The sequence below is a fragment of the Molothrus aeneus genome, chromosome 21 (genome assembly GCF_037042795.1).
Source record: "Molothrus aeneus isolate 106 chromosome 21, BPBGC_Maene_1.0, whole genome shotgun sequence".
In the NCBI taxonomy this organism is placed as follows: domain Eukaryota; kingdom Metazoa; phylum Chordata; class Aves; order Passeriformes; family Icteridae; genus Molothrus; species Molothrus aeneus.
In genome coordinates, this window is record NC_089666.1 from 2,558,138 (window position 1) to 2,578,813 (window position 20,676).

Sequence of the window (20,676 nt, forward strand, 5' to 3'; positions counted from 1 at the left end):
TGCCCTGGCAGTGCTCTGCTTTGCCATTATCCCATCCATCAGGGTCAGGCACATTCACAGCCTTTCAGCTGCTCTCTGTTAGGGGCTCTGGGAATGCTCTCAGCCTGCTCTGGATTCTCCATCCATCATGGGATGGTGCCTGACTGTCAATCCAGGCCCTACCTGAGCTCTGCATAACCTGCTCTGGGAGCCACATCCAAGGAGGAGCTGCTCTGCTCCTTTCCCAATGGTTTCTGCTTTCCTCCCCACACTGAGAAAGGGAATTGTGTCAACCCAGCCCCTTCTGCAGCCTCAAGCCAGGAGCAGAGGCAGAGGGGCCGTGCCCCTCCTCTCCCCGTCAGAATGAGGGAAAAACACGCAAAACCCAACAGGAATATGAAATTTTATGTGCTTGGGGCCACATCTGGCCATAACATCATTGCAGCAGCATGTGCTGCACACTCCCCTGTGCCAGAGCTCAGCACTATGACTTCAAGGCCCTGGAATTTGGGAAGCAGAGATGCTGCCTGTTGCTGTAAAGATGGGGGTGTGGGACTGCTGCACATGGCTGCCAAGGCCTCCTCACTGTGCTCACAAACTAATCCTGAAGGGCAGCAAAATGCTGGAGGTGCCCCTTGAAGAAACCTCAGAGGAGGTGGAACAGGGAGCCCTGCTCCTGTTGTGGCTACCTCAGATGGAAATGGTGGAGGAGGAAGAGAAAGGGCCACCCAACCAGAGCACCACAGCCCCAGCTGTTTCTGTCTGTTTAGATAAAGCTAAAGGACACCAAACAAAGCTACAACATTCACTTGTACCTGACTTCTCAGGTTAAGATCCCTGGTTCTTAACTCTCCTTTTCAGACCACTCAGCACAATGCTGTCATCTCATCACACACAAACTTCCAGTGACCTGCTCTGTTGTTGTTCTATTTCTGGAGTCCCATACTGTTGTTATCAGATTTCTAAAGTCCATACCTCCTTGGTGCGTTCTTATGGCTGCAGATCTTCACAGCACAGCCTCCTTCTTCTGCATCTTGTTCTCTCTCAGTTCAGAGCTCCTCCAAGGCTCTCCCTGACTGGCTATCCCACCCCCTTTTATCCCAGTTCTCTTCATTGGTCACAGCTGCAGCCCAATTAAGGACATGGCAGCTGCAGCCCATCAAGGACAACCGGGACCTCTGGGGCAAAGCCTCTATACAGATATTCAAGTACAGATATTCAAGTACAATACATTTCCTCTACTATATTTCCCCCTTTTCTTTTACTTACAGAACCAGGTTTTACATACAATACACCCATATTTCCCCATGACTCAAAGGCCATGTACAACACCCATAGCTCCCTGCTCAAAGGCCATACTCTTTCACAGCTCCTTGACCCAAAGGCTGTGTTCTTTCACAGCTCTTGGCTGCCTCATCTTCTGCTAACTATCACCACAGCTCTTGGCTGTCTCATCTTCTGCTAACTATCACCACAGCTCTTGGCTGTCTCATCTTCTGCTAACTATCACCACAGCTCTTGGCTGCCACAACTCTTGGCTGTCTTAGCTTCTACCATCACGTTGGGGTCACCAATTGTTGTTCTATTTCTAGAGTCTTATATTGTCGTCAGATTTCTAAAATCCATACCTCCTTGGTGTGTTCTTATGGCTGCAGATCTTCACAGCACAGACTCCTGCATCTTGTTCTCTCTCAGTTCAGAGCTCCTCCAAGGCTCTCCCTGACTGGCTATCCCACCCCCTTTTATCCCAGTTCTCTTCATTGGTCACAGCTGCAGCCCAATTAAGGACATGGCAGCTGCAGCCCATCAAGGGCAACCAGGACCTCTGGGGCAAAGCCCCTATACAGATATTCAAGTACAGATATTCAAGTACAATACATTTCCTCTACTATAGCTCCAGCAAGTGACAGCAATTCTTTTCATCACTTCCTAGAATTCAAGATATTACTGCACCTGATGTGCTGGGACAGGCAGCTCTGGAGCAGCCAGGACAGTGAGGGGTCACTGGTGGAACCAAAGCATTTGTTAAATCACCTTCTCCTTCAGAGCATGGCTTCTGCCAAGGGTGGAGGGTCTGGAGGAGCCACACGAGGAGCAGCCGAGGGCACTTGGAGTGTTCAGCCTGGAGCAGAGGAGCCACAGGGGAGCCCTCAGTGGGGACAGCAGCTCTGATCCCTGCCTGTGAGCAGGGACAGGAGCCAGGGAAGGGCTGGAGCTGGGCCAGGGGGGTTTGGGTTGGAGATCAGGAAAGGCTCTTCCCCAGAGGGTGCTGGGCACTGCCCAGGCTCCCCAGGGAATGCTCCCAGCCCTGGGGCTGCCAGAGCTCCAGGAGGGCTTGGACAGGCTGGGATTGTTGGGGTGTCTGTGCAGGGCCAGGGCTTGGGTTTGATCCCTGTGGGTCCCTTGCAGCTCAGGACATTCCCTGACTCTGTGAGATCCCCTCTTGCCCTCTTGAAGAAACTCTAGAGCCTGAGGAGATGCTGAGATCCCAGCTGGGTAAGAGCAAGGCCAGACTCTGCTGAGCACTCAGAGCAATCTGCCCCACCAGCAGTGACACACATTCCATCTCTGCCCAAACTCCAGTTAGTACCAGATGACATCCAAAGCCTCAAACACTCCCCAGTATTGTCACTCACTACTGCCTCAAGAGCAGCCCCTACCTTGGACAGACTCACTCTGATGAGTATTTATTAACTCAGGGGTCTGATGGAGAAATCAATGACTCTTAATCAGACTCTAATTCAAACAAAGTGGTCTTATCTTTTATGCACAAACACCCCCTTGCTATGTTAGCTATGACTGGACAAAGGCAAAGACAACCTTTGTTCAGAGTTCAATCATCAACGCAGCGTGGGTGGGTAAAATACAGTTATTTGTGCTTTATTGCTGTTAAAGGAATTAATTAATAACACATTCATCTGAATCCCATGTCAGCCTGGGTCCCTTTATCTCTAAAGGGAAACAGCAGGATTTAAGGTGCCCAAGAATCAGACAAAATTACTCAAAAATTACTCTCTCATCGCTTTCTAAAAGAAAGCAAATGAATGAAAACTTGATGGAAATTCACAAACTACAAGAGATGTGGAAATAGGAAACTTCCATTCACCTCTTTCTTAACATGAGCACCAGGGTGTTCCTTAAAGCCCAGGAGAGACAAATCACAGATGCAATGAACAGGTTAAACTTCCATCCAAATCTCCCTTTACCTTGGGAATTTCTTACCATAACAAAACACAGAAACTCAACTCCTGACAGGGGTCCAAGTGAGATACACAGAAAAATATTCAGAATATAAATTTACCCAAATCTCTAATAGTTCAGGGGTACAGAAAACTGTCCCTAGAGACAGCTTATTCTACGAAGCTTTGATCCCCTTTCAAGCCTTAGTGGTGTCCCAAGCACAGACACCTGCACTTTGGCTCTTCACAGAACCCCAGAATGATTTGGGTTGGATCAGCTTCCTCCAGCCCTCCCCTGGCCATGGCAGGGGCAGCTTTCACCAGAGCAGGCTGCTCCAAGCCCTGTCCAGCCTGCTCCTGAGAACAGAAGGAGCTGCACTTGTGCTGCTTCACTGCTGAGTGCACCTTGCAGGGATCCCCTGGGGAGAAGCTCTGCAGTGCTCAGCCCTCTCTGGTCCCAAAACTCCACCTGCCTCAGCCCTGGGCCTCAGCACACCAGGGCTGGCTCCTCACAGGGGGAGCAGGAGGCTCTGAGGTCACTCCAGCAGCAGGGCAGGGACACAGGCTGCCCCCCATTGCAAGAGGCAGCAGAACAGGAGGGCAGCATTGTCCAGCTGCCTGGAGATCTGGCACAGAGCCCACGCTCTATGGATGCACTGACTCCATGGAAAATATGAAGGGAAGAAGAGAAATCCCTTGATTACAATAGATTTCAAGAGGCTGCCCAGAATGTTCTCTTCTTCCCCTCTCCTCTGCCACATGAGCAGCTTCATGTGCTGATGAGGTTTACCAGGAAGGAATGTCTTGATCCATGACAAAATCCAGGCAGCATCTGAGGGTTTGCCCTGCAACCCTGCTGTGCCCTCCCTGTTCCCTGAGCCCCAGCCCTCAGCCTTTACTCCCAACACCCCTGCAGCTGGAGTGCAAGAACAGCCCCAACAGCACCAATGCAGCCTCTGATGTCCCAGCCATGGAGGATGAGCATCTGCACATCCCAAACACACCCAGGAGTCTGTGCCCCATCATCCTTTATCCAGAGTGTGCATCATTCAGGTGAGTGCTCCCTCCTTTCCTGCTGTTTCCAGGCATCTCCTGCTCTGGGAGCTCAGCTGCACTTTGATGTTTCAGAGGCTGGCAGGGGGGCTCTGATCCACCTGAGGCTGTCCCCATCACCTCCCCATTCCAAACCTACCCTTGGCCTCTCATCCTGCTCCTCCTCCTCAGAACAAACCCCCTCTCCTTAACAGCTGAGCTGCTCAGGCCTTCCTGCTTGATCCACACGAGTTATTGTGTGATATAAATCCCTCAAGAGCAGAGGGAACACCAGGCTTTCCTCTAGCTCACACCTCATTCCTTACACATCCCACTTTCCCCATCCCAGTATCTTTTATCTCCCTTATTTTTCTCAGCCCATTACCTGCCTCTTTTGCCCCCTCCTTTTTCAGATAAGCTTCTCCACTCTCAAGCCAGCCCTGCAGAATATTTATCTAATAGAGGCTACAAAGAGACCAATTTATTCCACATATCTCACTAAACCCTATTTCTCCATTCTTATTATAACTCCCATTTATCTCCTGTTCTGGACTTTTCTGTAACCAGCCCTTTGTCTCATCTCTTTTATGAGAAATCATTTGTGCAACTCGTTTTCCTGACCCATTTCTTAGAATTACAGAACTGCACCATCTTGTACAAAACTGCACCATCTTGATTTCCCCTTGCAAAATCCAAAAGTCAGGACACAGGGCACTTTTGGGATGTTTAACCTGCAAGTCAGGCCATGCCCCAAACTGCCTGATCCAACAGCAAAACACATTCCTCCTAATCCACAATTATTCTCTCTAATTTTTCAGGTTGTTTTTAGTTTCTGTTACAGACTCTAGGAGGAACTGATGCCTACACAAAAAAATATTCAGAATATAAATGAAAATTCAAGTAATGCCTGTAAACTTAGATTTAATTTATAAATACCAATTTAAATACCAATATAAATTTAATTTATAAATTTATATTGGTATTTAATAAATATAAATAAATTGGTATAAATTTATCAATATAAATTTAATTTATAAACACCAATTGATGGTATTGGTGTGCTAATCTAAGTGCTGCTGATAGGTCACTGCAAGGTTCAAGCCACACCTTCTACACTGGCCACTGGCCCCAAACTGCCTGATCCAACAGCAAAACACATTCCTCCTCATCCAGGATTATTCTCTTTAATTTTTCAACTTGTTTTTAGTTTCTGTTACAGACTCCAGGAGGAACTAATGCCTACACAAAAAAAAAATACTCAGAATATAAATGAAAGTACAAGTAATGCCTGTTAACTTGTATTTCATTTAGAAATAATAATTTATATATTAATCATTTAAATACCAATATAAATTGGTATTTATTTATTAAATACCATTTATTAAATACCAATTTAATTTAATTTATAAATATTTAAATACCAATATAAATTTAATTTATAAATTGGTATAAATATAAATAAATTGGTATAAATTTACCAATAGAAATGCAATTTATAAACACCAATTGATGGTATTGGTGTGCTAATCTAAGTGCTGCTGATAGGTCACTGCAAGGCTCAAGCCACACCCTTTATTCACTTTGTTTCTACACTGGTCAGAGACATCACAAGGCAGTTCCTTGCTGAGCAGAGAAGCTGAGAATGGCCCAGGAGGGGAAGGGGAGGCTGGGAATGCTCTGCTCCAACGCCAGGTCTTACCTGTGAGAGCCCAGGGGACGATGCATGTCCCGGTGGCGTTGCAGCAAGATTTGGGTGTCCCTTATTTATTTCATGTGCAGTGTAAGGGGATGGGGCAGGAGGACCCGGTTGTCTTGCTACTTGTGTTACCTGTGTGGAGATAAACTGTTAGTAAAACATTCCATTAGTAATCAGTCTGCAGAGACTCCGTTGTACATATCTAGAGAGACAAAATAATATATATTTATCTAAGTGAAACACTGCACAAGTTATTTAACTATTTGTGTGATTCAGGAAAATGTGGAAGGATCAAAAAATCAGAGCACCAGCAGTAGTCACTGGTGGAAATGGGTGGGATCCCTCTGCCTTCAGGCCTGGGACCTTCTGATCTCTCCATGAGAAGCCATATAAAAAATATTGGGATTTTGCAAGGGGATACACATTACCAGCAACAAAGTAAGGGGGAAATTTGCATATTCCCCTCCAAAAAGGAAAAATAAAGGACTGCAGAGAGGCCATGGTATCTGCAGGGCTTGCCACAAGCAAAGAACCAAACAGCAAAGCAAATCTTGCATATGTTTATCTCCTTTCTCAATTTCTATTAAAAATGCTCAACAAAACACATTAAGCAAAGTATTAGAAAAATGTTTTCATGGCACACAAATATTTGCTCCACTTTACTATCTCTGCTATGGAACTGTTTTAAATATATTTTAGAGAGTGGCTATAGTGAAAAAAAAGAGGAATCAAAGGGAAAAAAGAGTCACACAACTATTGGCTGACACCTCCAGCTGTTCAACACAATTAAATTTTGGCAGATTGGGTTAAAACCCACACTACTGAAATTCAGCATTTGCTTCTCACTGACCTTTTCTCATTTATTTGTTTGCTGAAAAGTACCACTTAATAATGGAATGGTTTGGGTTGGAAGGGACCTGAAATCCATCCAGTGCCACCCCTGCCATGGCAGGGTCAGCTCCCACTGTCCCAGGCTGCTCCAAACCCTGCCCAGCCTGGCCTTGGGCACTGCCAGGGATCCAGGGCAGCCCCAGCTGCTCTGTGCCAGGGCCTGCCCACCCTGCCAGGGGAGGATTTATCCAATATCCCATCTAACATCCCCCAGCCTGAGCTGAAGGCACCTGAAGCCCACACAGGTCACTGCACAGGCCAATGTGTGCATAAATGTCCCCAGCAGGGAAAAGAAGGCAGAAGGAAATTCCTGCCTCTTCTAATGGAGTATTAGCTCCAAGAGAGCAGAAGTCAGAGAGTTCACCACTGAAGTGCTTTTTCCAAGTCACTTTATTGCACCCAGAGTGTCCACGCCTGTCATTCCAGCTCCTAAACCACCACAGCAGCTGCGCCAGCCCCGAAATCCCAGGAAATCACAACATACAACAGCTCCAGGGCTTGGGAATGGGCCAGGAGCCTTCACTGAGGGAAGATTTACAGCCCCCGAGTGCTCATCAGAGGAAAGGGTGGGTCAGGCACAGAACCTCATCCTGTGTCCCCAACTGGATCCTTCCCTTGGCCAGGGATGAATCATCTCCTTTTCAGGCTGATCTCTCTTGGCAGGTGTGCGCACGCAGCCTCGGCTGGATCAGAGCCAGCCTCACACAGAGCTCCATAAAACTTTCCACAGCCCATCCCTGAGAAAATGAAAGTCTGTCCCATGACTCCTGTGTCAACCCTGAGAGAGCTGTCGTGGCAGCCATGCAGCACTCGGTGCTCAGGAGCCACTCTGGGCTGTGATGGATATCAAATAATGCAGCCAGGAGGGGGAGGAAGCACAGGCAACCCAAACCACAAGGAAATCATTCCCAGCAACAGCCCCAGTGCAGGCTGTGCCCCTGCTCCTCACATTCTCCTCCCATGGCACTTCTTGGGGGAAACCAGAGGTTATTTTGTGACAGCTGTGGGACTCCAACCACTGCCAGTTTTCACCTCCCTGCTCTCAGCACTGCAAACACTGCTCCAGCTAAGGCTGGAGCCATCCAAAATCCTCTGATCCAACAGCAGCCAAGCCCACACAGGGCTTTGACAATGGGGACAGAGGCACTACCAATAACCCAGGTCACTGTGAGCACCCAGCAGTTCTCCTCCTCCTCAGAAATTACAACCTGCAAGTAGAATTGTGGAATAGAATCCCAGAATCACCAAGGTTGGAAAGCCCTCCAATATCTAATCCAATCTAGTTCAACCATAAATCCAGCACTGCCAGGTCCACCCCTAAACCACGTTCCCAAGTGCCACATCCCCACACCTGAACACTTCCAGGGGTGGTGGTGACTCCAGCACTGCCTTGGAGAAAATAACCTAAGCTGGAGGTTACTGAAAGACATCAAGAAATGCTCTCGTGATTGGATCTGAAATCTGGAAGCTGAACTGAGAGGAAAACTGCAGCTGCTTGAATGAGTCCATGAGATACCCTTGTGCAGTGCAGCAGACACATGACAGACACAGGTCTGGACCTACTGAAAGTGGCTTGAAAGCCTAATGAAGGCAGCAGAACAATTACAAAATTGTACCAGTTTGATAGTTTGGCAACAGCACACTTGGAGAGTATCCTGTAGGAGCCTACCACTGATTCTCCAGGACCTCCTAAGTTTAGCCAAGTCTAGCTCAGTGCACCCAAACCAAGGACTGGTGTTTGTTCCAGCAGAAGGAAAAGCACAGAGAGCCTTTCTCAGCAGCTACAGCAATGTTGGTATTTCCACACCTTCCTCTTCCTACAACAAATTATTTACAAATAAACTGAATTATAAGACACTGATTTTAATGTGAACAGATAGTAAAGGAAGACAAACTTGCTGAATTTGTGTGGTTAAGTAACTTTTAACAAAGGTAAAAGGTAGAGACTGTCTAAGCTCATCACTCCTGGGGTACCTGCCCCCACAGAGCCCAAGGTGTGGTTTGCTGTTTCTTAAATGGTCTCAGATGACTATAGAAACAGAAATCGATAGGTTAAATTGTTCTCCTAAAAATGGATGTACAAAATTACATATTAATTTGCTAGGGCATCACCTTCTATTTTCCCTGAGTAGCAAGAGCTAATTTTAGTTTTCCAGAAGCCTTAATCCTATATTTTAAAGGAAAAAGGTAATGAAATACAAAATAAAAACTCAGTCTGGAATTCTTTTTTTCTTTCTGAGCTTTTTTTTTTTACACCTTTTGGGTTTAGCATCTCATACAAGTTTGGGATTACTCTTTACCCCACCCAAGTCCCTGGTTTCCTTGTGGCTGCCCCAGGGCTTGGAGCACCCTGGGATAATGGAAGGTGTCCCTGCCCAGGCAGGTGTGGCACTGGATGGGCTTTAAGGACCTTTCCAACCCAAACCATCCCATGATTCTAGGCTGGAGCAGGATGAGGCACTGAGCTCCCCTCCTGCACCTCCCACAGCCTCGGCCTCCTGACCCAGATCCCTCCTTTGAGCACAGCGAGGCTGGAGCAGCTGATCCTCCCTAATCCCTTTTCTACAGGATTCTCTTCACTGCAGGAAGATCCCTTCAAAGGACACAAATCATGGAACCTCTGCTGGGTGTGAAACACTCGGGGGGACCAAGGGGCGCCCCAGGACAGAAACAACCAAACACCCCAAGAGCCAATGAGAGTCAACCCTTAATCCATGAAAATCTGGGCCAAGAGGGCCCTTCAGCACCTCACTGCCCCACTGCCTTCTCTGGCACCCTGGCAGGACGTGGTACCTGCTCCAAAGGCACATGAGGACAGCAACTAATGAGTGCTGGACCCTGCTCCAGGCTGCACCTGCCCAGGTGACTTCTCCCCACACAACCACACCTTGTGCTGTTAACACTCACTCCCAATCAGTTCTCATCCACAGGTCACTCACAGAAGCACAGAATGGTTTGGGTTGGAAGGGACCTTTAACTCATCCCATTCCATGGGCAGGGGCACCTTCCACTGGAGCAGGCTGCTCAGGGCCTCAGTGCTGCTCCTCAGCTCATGAGAATTCATCCCAGAGTAGTTTTGGTCCAGGCTTCAGCACTTCCAGTCACAACATGCTACTAAAGCAGCTACAAACTCCACCATGACCTGCCAAAACCAGTTATTTGTGCAAAGACAGGATGTCCATGAGCACCCTTATTCTTCTCATCCCATTCCAGAGCTGTGCCTTGTGCTGAATGTCTGCTTCTGCTCTTTAATCTCATTTTCCACAGATTCAGCCCCATTCCCCTGGGCACAGGACAGGGGTGCCTGGTGGGATTTACACTCACTTTTTGTGCAGTTCCCTTCCTGTTAGAGGTCTACATCTTTTCAAAAAACTCCCTTGAATATATTTCTTTGAAATAATTTACAACAAAAACAATTTCACTCATGCCCCTTCTAAACTCTGCAGGTTTTGGATCTTTCAGAGGCCACACAAATAACCACCCTCATTTCTTGCAGTGTAGAGGATTTGGAAACAGCAGGCAAGAAGCAGTTTACAGGACAACCCCCAACCCTTTATGTCCTAAAGTAGCTCTGCAATAGAGAATTCCCCATTATTGATGAGGGAAAATTATTACAAGGTCAGTTCATGGAAATAATTACTTCCAACTGTCGTTTGCTTTCATGTAATTTTACTGCTGGATTTATTTATTAAAAAACCCAAACCAACAACCCATTCAGTATAACAGGTCACAATAAATAAATAAAGATGACTTATGATGAATTTAGGTGGGTTTGGTTTTAATACCAGTATGATTTCCTTGATAAAGAGGTTCTACCAAAGCCTTGTTGTGAATTTTGAGCATCTCCAAGTTCTCAGACAAACTTCATCCCACTTGGCCTCTTCCTCACCTCCTGCCTCTGTCCTACAGGAAAAGTTGTTCCTCAGATTTAGTTTTATTATTGGGGCTCATACTGGAAGCCACATGATTTTCCATTCCCATTTTTGTAGCTGTGGGGGGAAAAAAAGAGCTCTGGAATGTGCAACCAAGATCCTCATAATGCACGTGGAAAGGCATAGAAAGGAGAAATGAATTATTTTTTCTCTTTATCTAACTAAAAACTGGGGGCTCATCTGTGGGTTGCCCATATCTCAAGGGATTTCTGCTCCCAGCCCACGCACGATGTAGGGGAACGACACGGGGGCAGCTCGGAGTCAGCACGTGGTGCTTCTGGACCCCAAAACTCTTCCCACACCAGCCATGCTCTGGACAAACACATCTCTGGGAGTGATGATCCATAATCCACGTGGAATCCCACAGAGGATGTGCCAGCAAATAAAACACTGATGGGAAAAAGCAGCCCCTGGGTACTGAGGATGCACGTGAAGGTTGAAGATTTTGGAGGCTTTTTCCAACTTTCAAGATTCTGTGATCTCACAGTGCTCTTCAAAATGTCTGTTTAATGCAAACCCAGGCCTCAAACACACGGTGCTGCTCCTTGTGTAACAAACCACTGAGACCCTTCATGAATGAATTTGTCAGGGCACTCCCATCCTGTGTTTTTTCCATCCCAATTCATTTTTCCCTGGACTCCCTCTGAATCTGAAATCTGCCTGGGGCTTCAAATGGAAGCCTGAAAAGAACCCAGCCGAGAAATTTCTCTCCTTTCCCCAAAACATGAAATTTTTTCTCAAACTTTTGCATTCTTAGATCCTGGAACTGAGATATTTCCAGCCCTGTCTTCTATTCCTGTAACATAGCAAGGAGTGATATTTTTCCACACTGAAAAGCTATTTTAGGTCATTCTTCACAGTTACTTTTCTATTTTACATTAATTTAAATTTTTACAGTCATATTTTCCCCACAGGCATCTGCATTATATCTTGGGAGGAAAGAAACGAAAAAAATAACCTTCTTTAAAGGACTTCAGATATTTTTAAAGTGTTTTTTTAAGTGTTGTATGGGGTATATAAAAGATAATACAAACTGAATTATTTATTAGAAGTGTTTGTACATTTATGTTCACAGAATGGTTTGGGCTGGAAGGGACCTTAAAAGCTCATCTTGTTCCATGGCAGGGATCCCTTCCACTGTCCCAGGCTGCTCCCAGCCCTGTCCAGCCTGGCCTTGGGCACTGCCAGGGATCCAGGGGCAGCCCCAGCTGCTCTGGGCACCCTCCCAGGGAAGGATTCTTCAGAATTTGTTCCTCTGGTTTTGCTTTTCTGCACACAAACATTTCTGTATCAGGTATTGAGAGCAGAGGCTGCCCAAAGCCTGCAGCTGGGGTTTGTGGATTCACTGCTGTCAACACCTCAAACCTTCACCCCTTGTCAGCTGTGCCCCAGCCATTCCAACTCCCCTGGAGGGGAATCCAAGGCCACCCCTGAGTCCTTCTGCCCCTACGGCCACCTGAGCTCTGCATTTCCAATGGCAGCACTTTTACCCTTAATCCTGCCCCAAGAGCCCCAGCAGAGGAGGCACCACAAAACTCCCCTACAACCCAAAAAAAGGAAGGGCTAAATATCATCATTACCATTGAACCATCATGGAATGGTTTGGGTTGGGAGGGATGAGGGATGTGAATCCTCCTCATCCTGCTCCACCCCTGCCATGGCAGGGACACCTCCCACTGTCCCAGGCTGCTCCAAACCCTGCCCAGCCTGGCCTTGGGCACTGCCAGGGATCCAGGGGCAGCCCCAGCTGCTCTGGGCAAGGGATGTTCCAGCCCCAGGTGTCCCCAGGGAGCCAGAACCAAGAACCCCATCCCCAGTCACCCCTGCAAACAGAGAAGGAGAAAACCTTGCACAGCAGCTTATGTTTTTCTATAAGCAGCTTATGTTTCTGCATAAAATGTAGTGAATTTATCCCATCTACAGCTTTTCTTCCTGTTTTCCAAATAATTAAAAGAGCAGCTTAAAAGCAGGGTTTTTTGGCATTAAAAATATTTGCACTATCCCAACCAGAAAAGCAAAATATGACTTTCCCAGGGCTGTGCTGATTTAGCAAAGCTTATAAATAACCCTGGGCTTCCAGCTATTGCCATTGGAAAAAAAAAGAAATAGATAAAAGGAAAAGACTATCATGTTCACAAACAAACATCACTGTTTCTAAGCTAAATTTCTACAATAATCAATATTATACATTAGCAATCATCTAGGACAGCGAGCCAAAGGCACCTATCCCAAATATTCTATTTACTATCAAAATATTTCTTCCTCTGTGCAATGGAATTTTTCACGTGGAAACAAATCTTTCTTGATTATTTTTCTCATTAGAAGGTGTTAGAAATGTGAAGCCACTAGTACACAAAAAAATCAGACTGTGAGATGCATGGGACAGGAAAGAGATGGAGTCACCCAAGTGAAAATATGGCCAAAACACTGTCATTCCAGTGCCACTCTCCAATATACTGAATAAAACTGGACACTTAAAAATAGCAATGGACCCACAGGTCTTTCAAAGATTTCTCCCTTTCTTGCTCCTATGCAACTAAAAAGGTTCTTCATAAAATCATAGATTTATTAAGGCTGGAAAAGCCCTCCAAGATCAAACCCAATGTTCCCCCAATATCCCAATGCCCACCCATCTTTTGAACACTTTGAGGGATGTGACTCCAGCACTGCTCTGGGCAGCCTGGGCCAATGTCTGACCACGCTTTCAGCAAAGAGATTTCCCAACATCCAGTGTGAGAGGTTCACATGGCACAACTTGAGGCCGTGTCCCCTTGTCCTGTCCTTGTTCCCTGGGAGCAGAGCCCGACTTCCCCCTGGCTGCACTCTCCTGTCAGGGAGCTGTGCAGAGCCACAAGTCCCCCCTTCTTTCCCTACTCACATGCCACCAAAAGAGTCCTTTTGAGCATCATTTATTTCAGGGGCAAAGGAAGCTGCATTTTCTCTGCTGTGCTGGGCTTGTGCCCACCCTGAGCCCACCCTGCCCCAGCCCCGTGGGTACTCACAGTGCTGTACACAGCCGAGACGGTCGGAGTGAAGATCCGATCCTCCAGGGGCTGCTGGACAGGACCTCGGGGGATTCTGCAACACAGCCAGTCAAGGAAAGCAGCGTGGAAGGCAGGGGAGCCCTCCAGGGACACCCCACCCTGGAAGCACAGCCTGGCAGCTCCAGTCCCTCGGGATCTCCCGGGCTCCAGAGGCAGCTGTCCCACCCTGGCAACGAGGGAACCAAGGCAAACTCCAACAATCCACAAAACCTTGGGGCAAACTCCAATAATCCACAAAACCTTGGGGCAAATTCGAATAATCCACGAAACCTTGGGCCTGTCCAGAGCGTCCTCCCCCAGCTCTGCTTGTGTTTGAAAGGGAAAAAGCCCCGGAGCACAAGGCCTGAGCATTCAGAGGCAAACCCTGCAGATCAGCAGGGCACTGTGGACAATGGCAGCTCCTGTTCTGCCAAGCACGCAGCAATCCTGCTGGAATTGTTTCCTTGTTTGCCTCTCTTCACCCAGTGACTCCTTTCCTCATCCACCCACCAAAAGAAAGGGCAGGCAAAGGGATGGGAGGTTTCCAGGAGCTGCTGCAGAGTGACTTAAAGGCAAATTGCAAGAGTTTTCTTAATTGTAAAGGCATTGTGGAAATCTAAGGGGGGAAAAAAAGGGGGAAAAACCTATGCACAAAAAAAGCCACAACAAAATCTGGTTTATTTATCGAATAAAACAGGGGGAGGCAGGGATCCAAAAGAATAAAAAAGCCTGACTTGGGTAACACCTTGTGGCCTCACACAGATCCAGACAATACCCAATGCCCACTGTCATGGAAAAGGCACTTGCTGAAAAGTTTTCCTAAATGCCATAATCGATTTCACCTTTTTGCTGTTTGTATTTTACACACGGAAATTTCATGGGAAATGAGAACAGCTGGATTGACTGAGGTTCTTGTACATATGGAAGGACACAGACCCCACATGTTAACATACTTAAAAAGAAAATAGAGTCATTAAAACACTTCTTAGTTTTATTCTAACATGGAAAAACACATTGCTAAGTTAAATTCTGAGTTTAGGTCAAGATTTCAAGAGACTCTTTGCAGCCCAAGTTTGATCCCCAGATTAAAGCTGCTGCCCAAAGCTTTGCAGGGACCAACACCACAGTGACAGGACAGACCCTGCCAGTGCTGACACAACTTAACAGCCACCCCAAGCTCCACAATCCCAACTATTCCCCTTAAAATGGACCAAATGTTAAGGCTGAAGTAGGGACTGCTCAGACACAACCTGCTCTGCCCCTGCCCACTGCCCATAGCAGGTCCCAGCTGGATCAGCTCCTCCTCCAGCAGCACTGAGGCAAATTTACAGCACCAGACACACACACAGACAGAGTTAAATTTACAGCCTCGCTCTGCTCTGGCTCTGAACTCGTCATTAAAAAGCTCCTCCTCACCAAACAGGCTCAGAAGTTGCTCTAAAGCTTCTCAGTTTTGTTCTAGATTCAATGTTTGAGCACCAAACACAATAAAAAGCTGCTTGATGGGATTATGCTGGGAAGAGCCCAGCCCTGACCTTGGCAACACCTCTGCAGGGAGGCCCTGGGCTGCCACTGTGGCAGGGGACAGGGGACAGGGGACAGCCCAGGGCCACCTCCAGGGCAGGAGAACCAGAACAGCATCTGGTCCCTCTGGTGCCCAGGCTGCTGCTCATTCACCCCACAGCTCTTTTTGCCTTTTTTAACGATGGCAAGAATTCATGAGCAGGGTCTAAAGCTCATCTGCACTTAGCTCATCTGCCAGCTCAGGCCCAAGTGGTGTCATTTGATAAACAGAGAGGTTTTAAACAACCAAATGGGATTTAAAACCCTGACCCAGGCAAACAACAGTAAGATTTGTCACAGATTTCAACAAAGTCACTCCCAGCCTTCATGCCAAGGGTCCTTCACCTCCAAGTTTTGGAAAATAACAACAAAATACCCAAAATCTGGGACAGAAGGATTAAAACACACTGGAAGATGGAATGAAAACTCAAATTTCCTGCTGTAGCACCAGTCCCTCTCCCCAGAACATCCCTATGACAGGGATGACAGCCCAAGGCCTGGGATGGAGCTGCTCCCCTTGTGTCACAGCTGAGATTTCCCTTCTCCAGGCACTCCTGACAATTCATGGAAGCAACCTCTGCTTCAAAAGGGATCATTCCTGAGTTTGGAAAAACGGTTTCATCCCTGACAAGGTTGGGATTTATTTTCTTATTTTAGAACTTATATAAGTCAGGAGGAAATAATCTCCTTTGAGCAGAGCAACCGCTCTTTTTGCACCCAGGAAGAGCTGCCTGAAGGAAGGAGCAGTTTAGATGGATTTGCAGAGTTTGGAGTCACTGTTTAAGATCACTCCTAGGAAGGGATGAGTCCCATCAGATCCACAAGAAACCTTTTAAGCCCTTTTTGCAAAAGGATTTGACTTGGACACAAGACTGATAGGAACAAAATGCCTCCAATTCCAGTAAGCCTTAATGAAATAATGGTTAGAGAAAGTGATTATTTCCAGCATCTAACCTGTGGCATCCACAGAATGACTCTCTGCAAGAAGTTGGGCAAGTGGAAAGGCTCCTGCTTCCCTGAGAGGAGCTGGACCAGTGGAGAGATTCCAGCTTCCCTGAAAGGAGCTGGGCAAGTGGAAAGGCTCTTGATTCCCACCAAGCCCCTTGGAGCTTGTTCCTGCTCCCCAGTGGAAATCACCACCTTCCCTCTCCCTCCACCTGCCAAAGGAGCCTGTCCTGGGATCACAGCTGCTGTTACTGGGGGAGAAGCGAGCCAGGGTGACAGCAAAGTTCATCACAACTTGTGCTGATGAGGCTCTTCAGGAAAGGGTTAAGTGACAGCATGGATACTCCACCAAGGGAGGTGAACGGGTCAGGGCAGGCAGGTGGAAGCAGAACCTCATCCAGCAGCATCATTCCATCCACATGCACACCCACACCCACACCCCCAGCACCCCAGGGCACTCAGCCATCTGCTCTCACACACAGATTTTGGTGCCACTGGGGCTGCACATCCCAAAATGCAGCACAAGCCTTGGGATTGCTGCCCTCAGGCTGCCCCAGCACAGCCAGGTGAGTGCAGGAGTGAGAGTCCAGCCAGCCCAGCCCCAGTGCAGTGCTGGATTCACCACAGCCAGGAGCACCAGGAACAGCCCTGAGTAATTCAGGCAGCTCTCTTGTGTTACTACCCTGCTGTGCTGAGATCCAATTCAGGAGCATCCTGTGCCCTCCCTCTTCCTCCCCCTCCTCCTCCCCTATATCCTGCCACCCACATCACTGATTTGGGCAACTCTGCTCCAAAATCATCCAGGAGGGTGGGAAGGGAGAGGGAGTAGAGGAAAAGCAAAGAAAATCCAAACCTCACACAGTTTTCACAGCTCCTTCCACAGGGAGAAAAGACAAGGAGAGCAATGAAGCAGAAAAGCAGGAGCAAAGAGACCCTGCTAAATCCAAGAACCTCTTAAAGCACCATCAGCTGGTGAAGTGGAGCTGCAGCCTCTGCTCTGCTCGTGTCAGGCTGAACGACTCCTCAGAGCTCCCCCTGCTCCATCAGCATCACTCCAGGATCTGGGAGAGGGCTGGCAACCCTGCCAGTACCAGCACTGGATCCTCCTCATCGCTGCCCAGGGCTCATTAACTCATGAAATATGTATCTAAAAGCTCACCTAAGTGAGATCCTTCTGGCAGATTCATAAATGCAGGCACAGATGCAATGGGTGTTCCACCTAGTTCCCATCTGGCTGCAGCAGTGATTACAAGCTGGGGAATTTCAGGAGCTATTGTATACCCTGTAGGAGAAGGAATGCCGGCTGGAAACCACACAGAATTATTCTGGAAACCAAAAATCTCCCTAAAAAGAGGAGGATCTCTGTTAATTAGACAGCCACGGCCACACTCTGAGGAGAGGGGAATATGTGACTTCTCTGTAAAGTGATTAAGGAAAAAAATTCAGCCTGGAGCTGCTGGAGCAATCAGTGACACTGCCAAATGCTGAGTGAAATGACAGTCAGCAGGAATTCCTTGCAGAAATCTCCTCCTTCTATCACATTTCTCTGCTTGCTCCAATCATACTACAGAACTGCGATTCTGCGAGATTTCTGTGTGCTGTTCCAGACCTGGAAACACACACCAAAACCAGCCCTTCCAGCAGGAATTTGTACAGCTTTCTCTGCTCCACTGAGATTGCAGGAAGACAGAGAGAACATTATTCCATTTTCTCCCAAAATGGATTAATTTTCCCTCGAATGGTGCTGTTCACCTAAGCTCATTTCAGCAACTAGCAACCATTTTACCCCAAGCACCCCTGACCTCTCCTCCCCTTCCAGCTCACAGCTCTGAGGAAGCATCTCTGCCCAGGAATAGAAACACCCACGGTACTCACAGGCACCTGTGCAAACACCTTACACCAAACCATTCCAGAACTCCTGATTTTCATCCCTGCCCAGAAATGGAGCCAGTCTCCCACTGACTTCCCCAGGGTTATGTAATCCCCACACGTATCCCCACTTGTACTGAAACTGTGCATTAAAAATCCCAAGGAAAAACTGTCAAGCAAGATTACAGAAGGGCAAGAAACCACAAAGAATCTGAGCATTTTTTTCAGCTTTTTGGAGCAAGGAATCTATAAAACCCAAGCATGCATGGATGTGACAGCAGGGAGCCTTCCAGGAGTGTGCTTCTCCTCTGCAGCCTCTTCTCTATTCACCATACAATTAAAATGCAGGAGGTGAACATCCCAACAGCAGCAACACTTCACTGAGCCAGCTGGGTAACACAAGGCTCTGAAAAGGTTCAAAGGGAAAAGCTCTGCCAGTCACAGCAGCTGGAACTTCCCTGGCATCACCCCATCCTTCCCAACTCCACCATCCTCCACTTGCAGGGCCAAGACTTTTGTACGGCATGCTTAGTCCTACCTGGCAGGGAGCTCCAGCAGGGAGATCCCAGAGAGCGGTCAGGGAGATCCAGGGAGCTCTGGCAGTGAGATCCCAGAGAGCTCTGGCAGTGAGAACCAGGGAGCTCTGACAGTGAGATCCAGGGAGCTCTGACAGTGAGAACCAGGGAGCTCTGGCAGTGAGAACCAGGGAGCTCTGACAGTGAGATCCAGGGAGCTCTGGCAGTGAGATCCAGGGAGCTCTGGCAGTGAGATCCAGGGAGCTCTGGCAGTGAGATCCCGGAGAGCTCTGTCAGTGAGATCCTGGAGAGCCCTGGCAGTGAGATCCCGGAGAGCTTTGACAGTGAGATCCAGGGAGCTCTGGCAGTGAGATCCAGGGAGCTCTGACAGTGAGATCCCAGAGAGCTCTGGCCGTGAGATCCAGGGAGCTCTGACAGTGAGATCCAGGGAGCTCTGACAGTGAGATCCCGGAGAGCTCTGTCAGTGGGATCCTGGAGAGCCCTGGCAGTGAGATCCAGGGAGCTCTGACAGTGAGATCCCGGAGAGCTCTGTCAGTGAGATCCTGGAGAGCCCTGGCAGGGAGATCCCGGGGAGCTCTGTCAGTGAGATCCAGGGAGCTCTGACAGTGAGATCCTGGAGAGCCCTGTCAGTGAGATCCCAGAGAGCTCTGGCAGTGAGATCCCAGAGAGCTCTGGCCGTGAGATCCAGGGAGCTCTGGCCGTGAGATCCAGGGAGCTCTGACAGTGAGATCCCGGGGAGCTCTGTCAGTGAGATCCAGGGAGCTCTGGCAGTGAGATCCTGGAGAGCCCTGGCAGTGAGATCCCAGAGAGCTCTGGCAGTGAGCTGGCTCAGCGCAGCGTCCTCTCCCCGCATCCATCAGCGAAGCCCATGGCTACGTCCCCTCACAGCCTCGTCCCCTCACAGCCTCGTCCCCTCACAGCCTCGTCCCCTCACAGCCTCGTCCCCTCACAGCCTCGTCCCCTCACAGCCTCGTCCCCTCACAGCCACGTCCCCTCACAGCCACGTCCCCTCACAGCCACGTCCCCTCACAGCCACGTCCCCTCACAGCCTCGTCCCCTCACAGCCTCGTCCCCTCCGTGCCACGCCGGGCTGGCTCCGGAGCTCTCCCTGCCCATCCCCACGCAGGCAGAGCCCGAGCTCTTAAAGAGGCAGCGCGGGAGGAGCTCCGTGGGTTCGGTACCCGAGCGCTGCAGCCCCGCTGCCATCGCTGCTTCCCCGACCTCCGGGCTGTGCCACGAGGAGCAGGGATGGGAGGCAGCATCGTGCTCCTCTTAGCAAGTTGATAGGGGATAATAATCAAGCCAAGCTTGTCAAGGAAAGGGTAAGGGAGAAAGATGAACTCCCCCACAGCACAGAGTGGTTTGGAAAGCTGCACGGCAATGAGTGAGGAGCTCAGAAAGCATCAGTGCTCCCTATCAGAAGAATTAAATCTCAGCACAAACTCCTCAGCAGGAAATTTTGCAGCTTGTTTTCCCTCAGCTTTTATCTTGCTACTCCCAAATGTAGCACCACAAACTCCTTTACTTAGCAACTACTTCAGCAATCAATTTTCCCTTCAAAATCAATCCCTCTTTTGACAGATCACGTTTCAGAAGCCTGAGGAAGGAATGCTGGCAAAGCAAACTACAGCCTTTAGAAGACAAAACAACAACAAAATCCCAAAGCAAACTCCACCAAGTGACACAGTACCTGGGAAAAATTAAAATATATAACATCAAAACAGCGTCATCATCTCTCCATGCTGAAATGTGACAACCAAACTGACTTCTTCCAAGGAAAAATAAAATTCAAGTAACTCCAAACTTAGGGAAAGGCAGGATTGATGTTGCCCGGGTGACCATAATTCAATCCTCCCGTGTATCTGCAGAATCCAGCCCCTTATTATAGAGGCCCACGCTGATTTCCCCCTCCCTGTCACCTCCACGTTTTCAGCTCTTACAGGACTCGAGCACCCTGACCCTTCACAGCTGAGCTGCTCCTGCTCGTAACAGATGAGAGATAATTAATACTATAAAAATCAAGACCAACAT

At 48.3% G+C, this 20,676-nt stretch overlaps 1 protein-coding gene across 5 annotated transcripts in view; it reads right to left on the bottom strand.

Annotated features, from left to right (window-relative positions):
• Positions 1-20,676, bottom strand: part of EIF4G3 (eukaryotic translation initiation factor 4 gamma 3) — a 147,377-nt gene that overhangs the window by 91,710 nt on the left and 34,991 nt on the right. For 3 of the 5 annotated variants that reach the window (XM_066563784.1, XM_066563781.1, XM_066563780.1), the window contains exons 2-3: positions 13,712-13,787; positions 5,890-6,033 (exon numbers count right to left, since the gene is read on the bottom strand). The gene's annotated coding sequence lies outside the window, so the exon portion shown is untranslated. The remainder of the gene's footprint in view (positions 1-5,889; positions 6,034-13,711; positions 13,788-20,676) is intronic. The other 2 variants (XM_066563783.1, XM_066563785.1) reach the window with 2 other exon arrangements.